This window comes from Populus trichocarpa, chromosome 5, assembly GCF_000002775.5.
Source record: "Populus trichocarpa isolate Nisqually-1 chromosome 5, P.trichocarpa_v4.1, whole genome shotgun sequence".
NCBI lineage: Eukaryota > Viridiplantae > Streptophyta > Magnoliopsida > Malpighiales > Salicaceae > Populus > Populus trichocarpa.
This window is the reverse complement of record NC_037289.2, coordinates 15,616,398-15,628,929: the sequence shown is the minus strand read 5'-3', so window position 1 is coordinate 15,628,929 and position 12,532 is coordinate 15,616,398. Positions and strand designations below refer to the sequence as shown.

The window sequence follows — 12,532 nt, the reverse complement described above, 5'->3', positions numbered from 1 at the left end:
AAAGATTTTAGAGTTGTGATTGACTTTTCTTTGTTTGGTCATGGCATGAGGAAATGAAAGTGTTGGCGAGGAATCAGTCTTTTCTTTGCAATGTTCAGATTCAACCCCTTCCTTACCCTTAGAGATTGACTCATCATCTTTCTCAAAAGGTTCAAGACTGGGTTTTTCAATAACCTTACCATTGCGAAGAGTAATGACTGATTTGACTTGATCCATGAGTTGGCTTCCGGAATTACTTGCATTTGCAATGTATTGTCCCTTGGGATTTTACTGTGGTTAAGATGGAAACTTACATTTCTCCTAAAAACTGAGAGCATATGTGAATTTTGCAAGAGTATCTTTCAAATCTGCCATGATTTGAGCATTTTGAGTTGATTGTCTCCTACTTTTCAATGAATGCATGCAATATTTCCTCAAGATTTTTTCTAGGAGGTGGAGCATAAGGAGGTGCATATCCATGAGAATTTTAGAAATTATGGTGTGCTTGAAACGGTGGCTATGAAGTTTGTGAATCACTCTTCCAACTGAAATTTGGGTGATTTCTCCAACCAGGGTTATACGTTTGCGAGTATGGGTTATGATTGGGCCTTTGGAAACTGTTTAAAGCATGGGCTTGTTCTTGGAGGCATTCCCTAAAAGAAGGCAAAGTTGGACAATCATTTGTTGAGTGTTCATTGGTTTCACAGATTTGACATACAATTTCTGGAACAAATTTTAATTGACCATTCTTTTTCAATTCTAGTGCTTCGACTTTTCTAGCTAAAGATGCAAATTTTGCTTGGAGGTCATGATCTTCCCTAAGGTTGTACATTCCTCCACTAGATGTATGAGGTTTAGTTTTACTTGGTGCCTCATAAGTGCCTATAGTGTCCTAATTTTGAGCATTTTCAGCTAGCAGGTCTAGGTACTCCATTGCTTCATTAGGGTCTTTATCTTCAAAAGTTCCATTGCACATCAATTCCACCATTTGTCTATCTTTAGGTACTAACCCTTCATAAAAATGTGAAACCAATCTCCATGTTTCAAAACCATGATAAGGGCAAGTATTAAGCAAGTCTTGATATCTATCCCACATTGGTAAAATGTTTCTCCTAGTTTTTTAGTGCAAGTGGTGATTTGTCATTTGAAAGGGTTTGTTCTGTGAGACGGAAAAAACTTCTTTAAAAATTGTTATTGCATTTCATCCCAAGCACGAATGGATCCTGGTCTCAAATTTTATAGCCATGTTTTAGCTTTATCTTTTAATGAAAAAGGAAAAAGCTTTAATCTAATGGTGTTCATGCTACAATTTAAGTCATTATAAGTGTTACAGACCTCCTCAAATTCTCTCAAATGCAAGTATGAATTTTCTAGATCTAAGCCATGAAAGAAGGTAAAAGTTGAATAATGCCTGGCTTAAAATTAAAATAAAATGCATCAGAGGGGAAAACTATGCATGAGGGTGCACTTGGTCTTGTGGGATTCATGTGGTCTCTAAGTGTTCTAGCACGGTTATTCTCATTATTCTCATTATGAAGCGACTGGTTATCTTCTTTAGCCATATTTTCTGAAAATGATGAGGATACCCTATAAAGTCTACCACTTAATGTATGTGACTAAACTCTCATGCACGTGTAGGAAGAGAATAAAATGAAGAAAAGAAAAGAAACAAAACAAAACAAAACAAAATAAAAGAAACAAAAGTTAGATAAAATGAAAAGTGAAAAGAGAAAATAAAATAAATATTATAATTTATACAAGAATTTACCTCCCCGGCAACGATGCCAAAAACTTAACACGACCAAAAAGTTGATGTCTTCTCCCAAATGTAGGAGTGTCGAAGTAATAAATAACCTGGCAAGACCGGGGTCGAACCACAGGGAGGTTAACTGTATAAACTAAAAATAAAGAAATAGATAATAATAACAGAAAAGGAGTTGAAGAGAGCTTTCAGATGTGATATTGATATAAGGATTAAACAAGGATAAAATAATTGTCAAGGTTAGAGGATCAACTAATGGTATTTCAAACAAGTATAGTATAAACTCTTTTTATTACTCAACTGGAAACCACACACAAAGGAGGTTCCAGTCGGATTATAAATTGTTAACATGATTACATTAGTTATCTTATTCGAATAATGTTAATACCTGTAAATGTTGTCAGGTATTCATGATTATAACTTATGTTAACAACAAATCAAGTTCCTTTCATAGCACAGGTGTCGGTTATACAATACGATTGGGCTATGAAAGTGCCAAGTATTTGTTGTACCAAGGGTTATACAACATAAATCTAGATTAACCATTTTACAAGCAAAGTATTAAAAGTGAACAAGATAACAAATACAAAACATATTAGTATCAAACATTAAAGTCCATGTTGAGTTTATACTATACTTATTCTTACACCATTAGTGTAACATTTTCACCTTGACATAATAAACTTAGCTAAACATAATGAAAGAGAGAAACATAAATAAACAAGATAAGAACATAAATAAGATATAAGTTAACTAAGTAAAGGAAAGGAAATGAAAAGCCAAGAGATTAATATAAACAAAACTTAAGCATTACAAAAATATAAAGAGAGAGAGCAAGAGCATGATCTTGATCAAAAAAACAAGATGCCTAAATGCATGGCAAATGCCTCCTTTTATAGGCCAAAATTCGGAACTATTGATTTGATGACTAATTGTTGAGTGGGTGGCCACATCTTGACTTGGTGACAATCCTTATCTTCTTGTCTGAACAAAACATCATTGCTAACATCAGAATTTGAACAGATAGTCCCCATGAAAGGTCTAGTAAATTGTCTTAGCTTTCCAACAAAACAAAAATCGGTGCATTTGGACTTCTACAACTCAAGATATGGGCTGAACACTGAACAGTGTCTAGGCTGCAGGACAGATTTTGACTTCTCCATTGTTGCTAAGATTTGGACTTCCAAACAGTAGAATTGAGTCTTGCACTCCCATGAATGTTTTAGGCCTATGTCTTAGCTTTCTAGCCATATAAACCAAATTGAAATCCAATATCTACAACTGTAGATATGACCCAATGACTGAATAGTGTTCTAGTTTGGACTGAACTAGCATCTCTTTTCTAAGCTTAACCCTCTCTTTGTCTTCTCAATTTCAGTAGTTAAACTCATCAATCAATCCTTTGATTTATGTGATAGGCCTGCATTTAAGATGAACATTTACCATAAATTAAAGGTATCTTATATTATCAGACATGTTATTATAAAACATGCTCTAGTAAGGAGGTATTGATACTTCAAATGCAAAATGATGATATAAAACCTTGATAAAAATGCACTTTTAAGTACTAATCAAATTGATGTCTGGATGTTGAATTATAGATTAGAGTTCTTAGACTTGAATTGAGGAAAAAGTATGAGTTGCTAAATTAATAACTTCATGTGTTGGGTGTAAATGGAAAGGTTGACAAATCTGGACAGTTTCATCTCTTGACTTTCAAAGGGATTTTTGGTAAGAGGATGAAGGAATTAGGATCAAGTTCCTTTATAGAAATTGTAGTTTTGGATGTTGACTGTAAACACCCAAAGGAAAATATATATATATTTAGAGAGAGAGAGAGATGATGATGAATGCAGTTTTCGCTGCCGATGCAGAAATCGGCAGCGATGCAGTTTTCGCTGCCGATGCAGAAATCGGCAGCGATGCAGTTTTCGCTGCCGATTCTAGACTTGGCAGCGACGCAGCCTTCACTACCGATACAGAAATCGGTAGCGACACAGTTTTCGCTGCCCATTTCTTGATCGACAGCGACGCAGTTTTCGCTGCCGATGCAGAAATCGGCAGCGACGCAGTTTTCGCTGCCGATGCAGAAATCGGCAGCGATGCAGTTTTCGCTGCCGATTTCTCAATGAACAGTGACGCAGAGCTGGGAGGGAGGGGTAAAACTGATTTTAGATAAACCAAACAAGGATAAGGACACACCTAAACCAACCCCCAAACAACCCATTTCATTGGATGGGTAGTATAAATACAAAGAGGGGAGAGAGAATGACCCATCTTCTTCCAAATCCAGCAGCTGCATGCCGTTCTTCCCTTCCCCTTTCACAACAGAAACGTGAATCAGACCAGTAGAGATTACTTTGTGAACTTGTGAGGGAGAGATGAGACCTTGAGAGAGGAGTGGGCAGCTGCATAGAGGAGAGGAAAAAGAGAGCTCGAAAACGTGAGAGGAAGAAGAAGGAGGAGAACCAGCAGCTGAATAGTGTCAAACCTTCCTCAAACTTAGTTAAATTCAGAAGGTATGGGTCACGAAACTCTCTTCCTCTCCCCCGTAAGATCAAAAACGAAAATGAAGAAGAAAAACCCTAAGAAAAGAATTGATCTAAGACCTAAGCCAGCTGTGAAGGAAGCTGAAATTAACCAAGAGAACAAGCAAACAAAAGTGAAATAAAGTCAATTTCAGAACATCTAACAAATCATGGTAGAGGGCTGGCTTTAACTAGGGGGTAATTAATGTGTTCTGCTGTGATGTTGTTGCTGGACTTAATGTGTTCTGCTGTGATGATTGTTGCTGGAATTAATGTGTTCTGCTGTGATGTTTGTTGCTGGAATTAATGTGTTATCCTGTGATGATTGTGCTGCCGATTTGTGTGTTGCGCAGCGAAATTCTGTTTCGCTGCCGCAACTGAACCTGCTGCAGCGATTTGATATTCGCTGCCGATTTGTGTGTTGCGCAGCGAAATTCTGTTTCGCTGACGCAACTGAACCTTTTGCAGCGATTTGATATTCGCTGCCGATTTGTGTGTTGCGCAGCGAAATTCTGTTTCGCTGACGCAACTGAACCTCCTGCAGCGATTTGATATTCGCTGCCGATTTGTGTGTTGCGCAGCGAAATTCTATTTCGCTGCCGCAACTGAACCTCCTGCAGCGATTTGATATTCGCTGCCGATTTGTGTGTTGCGCAGCGAAATTCTGTTTCGCTGCCGCAACTGAACCTGCTGCAGCGAATTGATATTCGCTGCCGATTTGTGTGTTGCGCAGCGAAATTCTGTTTCGCTGACGCAACTGAACCTCCTGCAGCGATTTGATATTCGCTGCCGATTTGTGTGTTGCGCAGCGAAATTCTGTTTCGCTGCCGCAACTGAACCTGCTGCAGCGAATTAATATTCGCTGCCGATTTGTGTGTTGCGCAGCGAAATTCTGTTTCGCTGACGCAACTGAACCTCCTGCAGCGAATTAATATTCGCTGCCGATTTGTGTGTTGCGCAGCGAAATTCTATTTCACTGACGCAACTGAACCTCCTGCAGCAATTTGATATTCGCTGCCGATTTGTGTGCTGCGCAGCGAAATTCTGTTTCGCTGCCGCAGCTAAACCTTCTGCAGCGAAGTGATATTCGCTGCCGAGTTGTGCGTTGTGCAGCAAAACTGTGGCGCCAACAGCGGTGCAGTTCTCGCTGCCGAATTGGGCAGCCCGCAGCGAACCAGTTCTCGCTGCCGATTCCTACAATAAGCCTCCTAGGCAGGAATGACTTAAATGCTAATAACAATTTCATGATATGATGGTGTAAAATAGGGAACACTTGAATGTGAACATATGAACTATTGAAATAAGTGTGATGATGAATGTGATTCAAAAATAAAATAAATACAACTGTGCTGATTTGTGACCATTGATGTCTTAGGTGGTGCGGTCGGGATTGGACCATCATCAAGACAGGAACGACCCACAGGTGGAGCAGGTAGGTGACTTGCACCTTTCTTTTTCATACGTTGAATCTTGGAATATTTTAACTTGAGTACTACCATATTGTTAGAACCGATATTAAATTGTCGAACGCTTAATTGTTGATAAAAGAGTGATTAGCTTCGGCTAATGGCATCCGAATGGATGGCCGGGACAAAAGACTGATTAGCTTCGGCTAATGGCATCCAAACGGATGGCCGGGACAAAGAATGATTAGCTTTGGCTAATGGCGTCCGAATGGATGGCCGGGATGAAGGACTGATTAGTTTAGGCTAATGGCATCCAAACGGATGGCCGGGACAAAGAGTGATTAGCTTCGGCTAATGGCATCCGAATGGATGGCCGGGACAAAGAATGATTAGCTTTGGCTAATGGCGTCCGAATGGATGGCCGGGTTAAAAAGGGATGATTTCGCTGCCGATTGTGGATCGGCAGCGACGCAGTTCCGCTGCCGATGTCTGTATCGGCAGCGAAGACTGCAACGCTGCCGACCCAGTTTCGCTGCCGATTCCTTGATCGGCAGCGATGTAGTTTCGGCTGCCGATTTTAGGATTGGCAGCGACGCAGCTATCGCTATGGAATCCGGATGGATAGCCGGGACAAATAAACGACTAGTTTCGGCGAATGGCATTTGAAAACTTGTGTATCTATATGTACTACTAATTGTTACATCAAATACATGAAGAAATTATAAATGTTAATGCTTATTTAATTGCTAGGCCGTTAGTTACCATTATTATTATTATTCAGTATTTGTTTTCTCTTAAATGTTTTGTACTGCTGCAGGGACGTCACACCAACGAGATGTCTAGGATACCCGATACACGGGAACCTACTTTTGCAAGGAATTAAGTAGATGCATTCTAAATCACAATGTATTTTGTAGGGATCAATGTACTGAATGTATAACTTTTATTAGATCCTTTTTGTTTAAAAATTGTGATGGCTATTAGAAGTATAAGAGTGCAAACTCATGTCCATGTATATATATTTTTAATATGAACTTCAAATCATGCAACCTTAATATTATGTGTTTGTGTAAGATTCGCTTTTGAATGAACTGTTGATTGTATGGATTGTATTTTGATGATGTGAGGATTCAAGTTCTTTGATTACCGGCACCATGTGTATTAAATATATATATATATATATATATATATATATATATAAAAATTTACTATTGTTTTGGGCTTAGAAAGCCGGTTGTTACAGTTGGTATCAGAGCACTTGGTATGGATCCTGAGGATCATTAATAAATGTGTTGTTGCGATGAATTTCAGGATGGTACGCACCCGACAAGGGACACGAACTGAGCCACCCTCCTTAGAAAGGAGGGGCATGAACCGAGGTGCCCAAGGTTGGCAAGACGAAGATCCCTTAGATGATACGTCATCTCATGCTCCGATAATACCGCCCGAAACTTTGCAGGGGGAAGATACGGTGGCAGGAGAAGGCCCGAAGTCTCATCAGATAGAGGGAACACCCCCAGTCGCAACGGAGCAGCGAGAAAGATCAGAAGCACAGCCATCTACTGTTCCAACTGGTGTGCCCCCACAATATGTAGATGCAGGACTCCTTGTACAAATAGTTAAAGCAGTGATGGAAGGCATGGCTAGTTCAGCAGCACAAACAACCCCTACCACGCAGATTCCACCAGCAGCCCCTACGACCAGCATGACCATGGATAATGTGGTACCACTGGTGCGACTAGTCAAGAGTATGAGGGAAATGGGCTGTGAACCGTATATGGGGGAACAAGATGCAAAGATAGCTGGAAGATGGATCAGGAAGGTAGAAAAGACAATGATTCAAATAAGCATACCCGAGGGTTTGAGGGTAAATTGTGCATCCCAGTTACTATCTGATAGGGCCATGACATGGTGGGAAACAGTTCAGCTGAGGCGTGCGACTGAGACCCTAACTTGGAGTGATTTCAAGACAGAGTTTGAGAATCAGTTTTATTCCAAGTATCATCGCAAGGTGAAAGAACAAGAGTTCTTAGCATTAAGACAGGGTGATATGTCAGTATTGGAGTACGAAAGGAGATTCCATGACCTCTCATTGTTCGCCCCACATTATGTGCCGACAGAGGAACATATGATTGAAAAGTTGAGAGATGGTTTACGACAGGATTTGAGACAAGGATTGATCGCCTTGCGATTTAAATCGGTGAGGGAGTTGATTGAGGCTGCACAAGCTCTGGAGGCATGTATTGGAGAAAGCCAAGGGGGGTATCAGAGTATAAGCAAAAAGAGAGATGGGGACTATTTCAGCGGCAGACCACCGCACCCGAAGAAAGGAAAAAGTGGAGTGTTTGAGCAGCACGGAAAGAAGGGGAGTTTGATATTACCGCCTCACCAACAGTCAAGTGGGAGAATGATGGCGGGACAGTCGCACTCGAGGGCAAACTCTTCAACTGGGACCGGTGACCGCAGGGGAGTTGACTATCCTTTTTGTGTAAAATGTGGACAAAAACACCCTGGGGACTGCTCAGTTTCCCCTTGGCGATGCTTTGTGTGCAGAGGAGAGGGTCATAGGTGGAGGAACTGCCAGTATCTTAGCCAAGGGTGTCATTACTGTGGTGGGAAAGGTCATTACAAGAGGGACTGCCCCAAAAGAAACACCGGACAAGTACAGAGCTATAGACAGCCCAGTCAGAGCCACCAGCAGTCAGTCATCATTAATAGGCCAGTGAGATCTTCTCAATCAGGGGCAAACTCCAGTCGAGGGAAGCCGAGGGCACAAAATGATCGGACCCCAGGGAGGGTCTTCCACCTGACACAGGAGGAGGCCAGGGCTGCATCGGATGTGGTGGCAGGTACACTACTGTTGAATGATTTTAATATGCATGTATTGTTTGATCCGGGTGCCACCCACTCATTCATTGCTAAGAGAAGTGTCACTAAATTGAGAAAGGAAGTAGAAATAGTAGAGAAGGGGTTTGTAATTGGAACTCCAATGGGAAACATGGTTGAAAAAAATATAGCACTATGAAGATCAAGTTCATCCCTTAGAGAGTGGTGCATATAGCACTTGGAAGACCAAGTCCATCCCATACAGAATAAGGCATATAGATAAGGAAAGATCAAGTGTATCCCATGAACAGAATAGTGGTGCATATAACACTAGGGAGATCAAGTCCATCATATGGAGTGTGGAGCATATATAATAGGGGAGATCAATTTCATTTCATGTAAAGTGGTACATAAAGCACCAAGGGTATGAAGTTCATCCCTTAGGGAGTGGTACATATAACTATATGGAGATCGAGTACATCGCATTGAGAGTGATACATATAACACATGAGAGATCAAGTTCATCCCTTGAAGAGTGGTGCATATAACACTAAAGGGGTCAAGTCCATCCCATGAAGAGGGGGCCATGTAGCACTAAGAGATTGAGTCTATGCAATGGAGAATGGTGCATATTGCTATAGGAAGATCGAGTTTATACCATGAATAGTGGTGCATATAGCACTGGGAAGATCAAGTTCATCCCTAGGATGGTGGTGCATCTAGCACCAATGAGATCAAGTCCATCTCATGAAGAGTGATGCTTATAACACTAGAGATATGAAGTCCATCATTTGGAGAGTGGTGCACATAACACTAGGAGATCAAATCCATCATATGAAGAGTGGTGCATATAGCACTAGGGAGATCAAGTGGATCCAATAAGGAGTGGTGTATATAACACTTAAGAGATCGAGTCGATTCCATGTAGAGTGATGCATATAGCACTGGGGAGATTAAGTGGATCCAATAGGGAGTGGTGTATATAACACTTAAGAGATCAAGTCGATTCCATGTAGAGTGATGCATATAGCACTGGGAAGATTAAGTCTATCCTATAGAGAGTAGTGCATATAACAATTGGGGGATTAAGCCCATCCCTTGAAGAATGGTGCATATAGCACTATGAAGATCAAGTTCATCCCTTGTAGAGTGGTGCATTGCATTATGAAGATTAAGTCCATCCCTTTGACTGTGGTGCATTTAACACTAGGAAGATAAGTCCATCCCATTGATTGTGGTGCATATAGCACAGGGAAGAGCAAATCCATCCCTTGGTAAGTGGTGCATATAACACCGAGGAGATAAAGTTCATCCATTTAAGAGTGGTGCATAAGCACAAAGGATATTAAGGCCATCCCATGAAGAGTGGTGCATATGGCACTAGGAAGATCAAGTCAATCCTATAGAGAGTGGTGCATATATCACTAGGAAGATCAAGTCCATCCTATGAGAATGGTTTATATAGTACTAGCAAGATCATGTCCATCCCAAGGAGTGTGTTGTATGTAGCTCTAAGTGATCGAGTCCATGCCTTGGAGAGTGGTGCATATTGATTTAAGAAGATCGAGTGCATCCCATAGGGAGTGGTGTATATAGCCCTTAAGAGATTAAATGCATCCTATAGAGAGTGGTACATATAGTATTGGGAAGATCAAGTCATTCCAATGGAGAGTGGTGCGTATATCACTAGAGATCAAGTCCATCCCATTGAGAGTTGAGCATATAGCACCAGGAGATCAAGACCATCCCATGGATAGTGGTGCATATAGCACTGTGAAGATCAAGTTCATCCCATGAAGAGTGGTACACATAGCATAGGGCAAATCAAGTCCATCCCTTGGAGAGTGAAATATATAATAATAAGGAGATCAAGTCCATCCCATAAAGAGTGGTGAATATAACATTAGGGAGATAAAAGCTTGTATATAACATAAGGGAGATCTAGTCCATCCATTAGAGAGTGATGGATATAGCACAAGGAGATCAAGTTTATCCCATGATGATTGGGGCATATAGATAAAAAAAAAGATGAAGGTCATCCCTTAGAGAGTGGTGCATATGATAATAAAGAGATCAACTCCATCCTATAAAGAGTTGTGCATATAGCACTAGATCGATCAAGTCTATTACATCAATAGTAGTGCATATGGCATTAGGAGATCAAGTTCATCTCATGGAGAGTGGCGCATGTAGCGCTAGGAAGATCAATTCCATCTGTTTTATAGTGGTACATATAAAACTGGATCGATCAAGTCCATCCCATGAATGGTGGTGTATATGGCACTAGGAGATCAAGTCAATCCCGTGAAGAGTGATACATATAGCACTAAAGATATGAAGTTCATCCTATGAAGAGTGAAGCATAAAACACTTGGGAGATCGAGTCCATCTTATTGGGTATGGTGTATATATCTATTGGGAGATCGAGTCCATCCTATAGAGAGTGAAGCATATAACACTAGGGAAAAAGAATCCATCCCATGAAGAGTGTTGTGTATAACACTAGGGAGATCATGTCCATCTCATGGGAAGTGGTGTATATAGCACTAGAGAGAACGAGTCCATCCCATGGAGAGTGTTGCATATGGAACTAGGGAGATCAAATACATCCCTTGGATGGTGGTCCATATAGCACTGAATCAATCAAGTCTATTCCATGGATAGTGGTGTATATGGCACTAGAAGATCAAGTTCATCCCATGAAGAGTGGTGCATGTAGCGCTAGGAAGATCAAATCCATCCATTTCATAGTGGTATATATAGCATTGGATCGATCAAGCCCATCCCATGAACAATGATGTATATGGCACTAGGAGATCAAATCCATCTCATGAAGAGTGGTGCATATAACACTAGAGATATGATGTTCATCCTATAGAGAGTGAAGCATAAAACACTTGGGAGATCGAGTCCATCCTATAGGGTGTGGTGTATATAGCTCTTGGAAGATGGAGTCCATCCCATAAAGAGTGGAGCATATAACACTGGGGAAAACGAGTCCATCTTATGGAGAATGTTACATATAACATTGGGTAGATCAAGTCCATATCTTTGAGTGTGGTACATATAACATAACAGAGATCAAGTTTATCCCATGCAGAGTGGAGCATATAACACTAGGGAGATGAAGTCCATCCCATGGGGAGTGGTGTATAGCACTGGGGAGAACAAGCCCATCCCATGAAGAGTGTTGCTTATAGCACTTGGGAGAAGAAGTCCATCTCTTTGCGAGTGGTGCATATAACAATGAGGAGATGAAGTCTATCCCATTGAGAGTGGTGCATATAGCACTAGATCGATCAAGTCCATTCCATGAATAGTGGTGTATATGGCTTTAGGGAGAACAAGTTCATCCCTTGGAGAGTGGTGTATATAGCACAGGGAGAACTAGTCCATCCCATGGAGAGTGTTGCATATAGCACTTGGGAGATCAAGTCCATCCTTTAGAGAGTGGTGTATATCTGGGAGATCAAGTTCATCCTATGTAGAGTGTTGCATATAACACTGGGAATATCAAATCCATCCCTTTGATAGTGGTGCATATAGCACTAGATCGATCAAGTCCATATCATGGATAGTGATGTATATGGCACTAAGAGATCAAGTTCATCCTATGGAGAATGGAGAGTGACGTCTATAGTGCTAAATTGATCAAGTCCATTCCATGGATAGTGGTGAATATGGCTATAGGAGATCAAGTCCATCCCTTTTTAGAGTGGTGCATATAGCACTAAGGAGATCGAGTTCATCTCTTTGAGAATGATGCATATAGAACTAGAGATATGAAGTCTATCCCATTAAGAGTGGTATTAAGTCCATCCCTTGAAGAGTGGTGCATATAGCAATGGGAATATCAAGTCCATCCCTTGAAGAGTGGTGTATATAGCATTGGAAAGATCAAGTCCATCCCATATAGTGTGGTGCATATAGCACAAAGGAGATCAAGTCCATCCATTTGATAATGGTGCATATAGTACTAGATCGATCAAGTACATCCCTTGGAGAGTGGAGCATATAGCGCTAAGGAGATC

The 12,532-nt window shown here is 40.9% G+C and overlaps 1 long non-coding RNA gene across 2 annotated transcripts; it reads left to right on the top strand.

The window, feature by feature from the left end:
- The first annotated feature begins 4,178 nt into the window (after nt 1–4,178).
- LOC127905381 (uncharacterized) lies at nt 4,179–6,756 on the top strand. Of its 2 annotated transcripts, XR_008059344.1 has the most exons (3): nt 4,179–4,260; nt 5,645–5,701; nt 6,493–6,756. It is a non-coding gene; the product is annotated as an uncharacterized LOC127905381 (long non-coding RNA). The 2 variants fall into 2 exon arrangements; XR_008059343.1 differs by lacking the exon at nt 4,179–4,260 and having other exon boundaries at nt 5,416–5,701.
- Nucleotides 6,757–12,532: the final 5,776 nt, after the last annotated feature.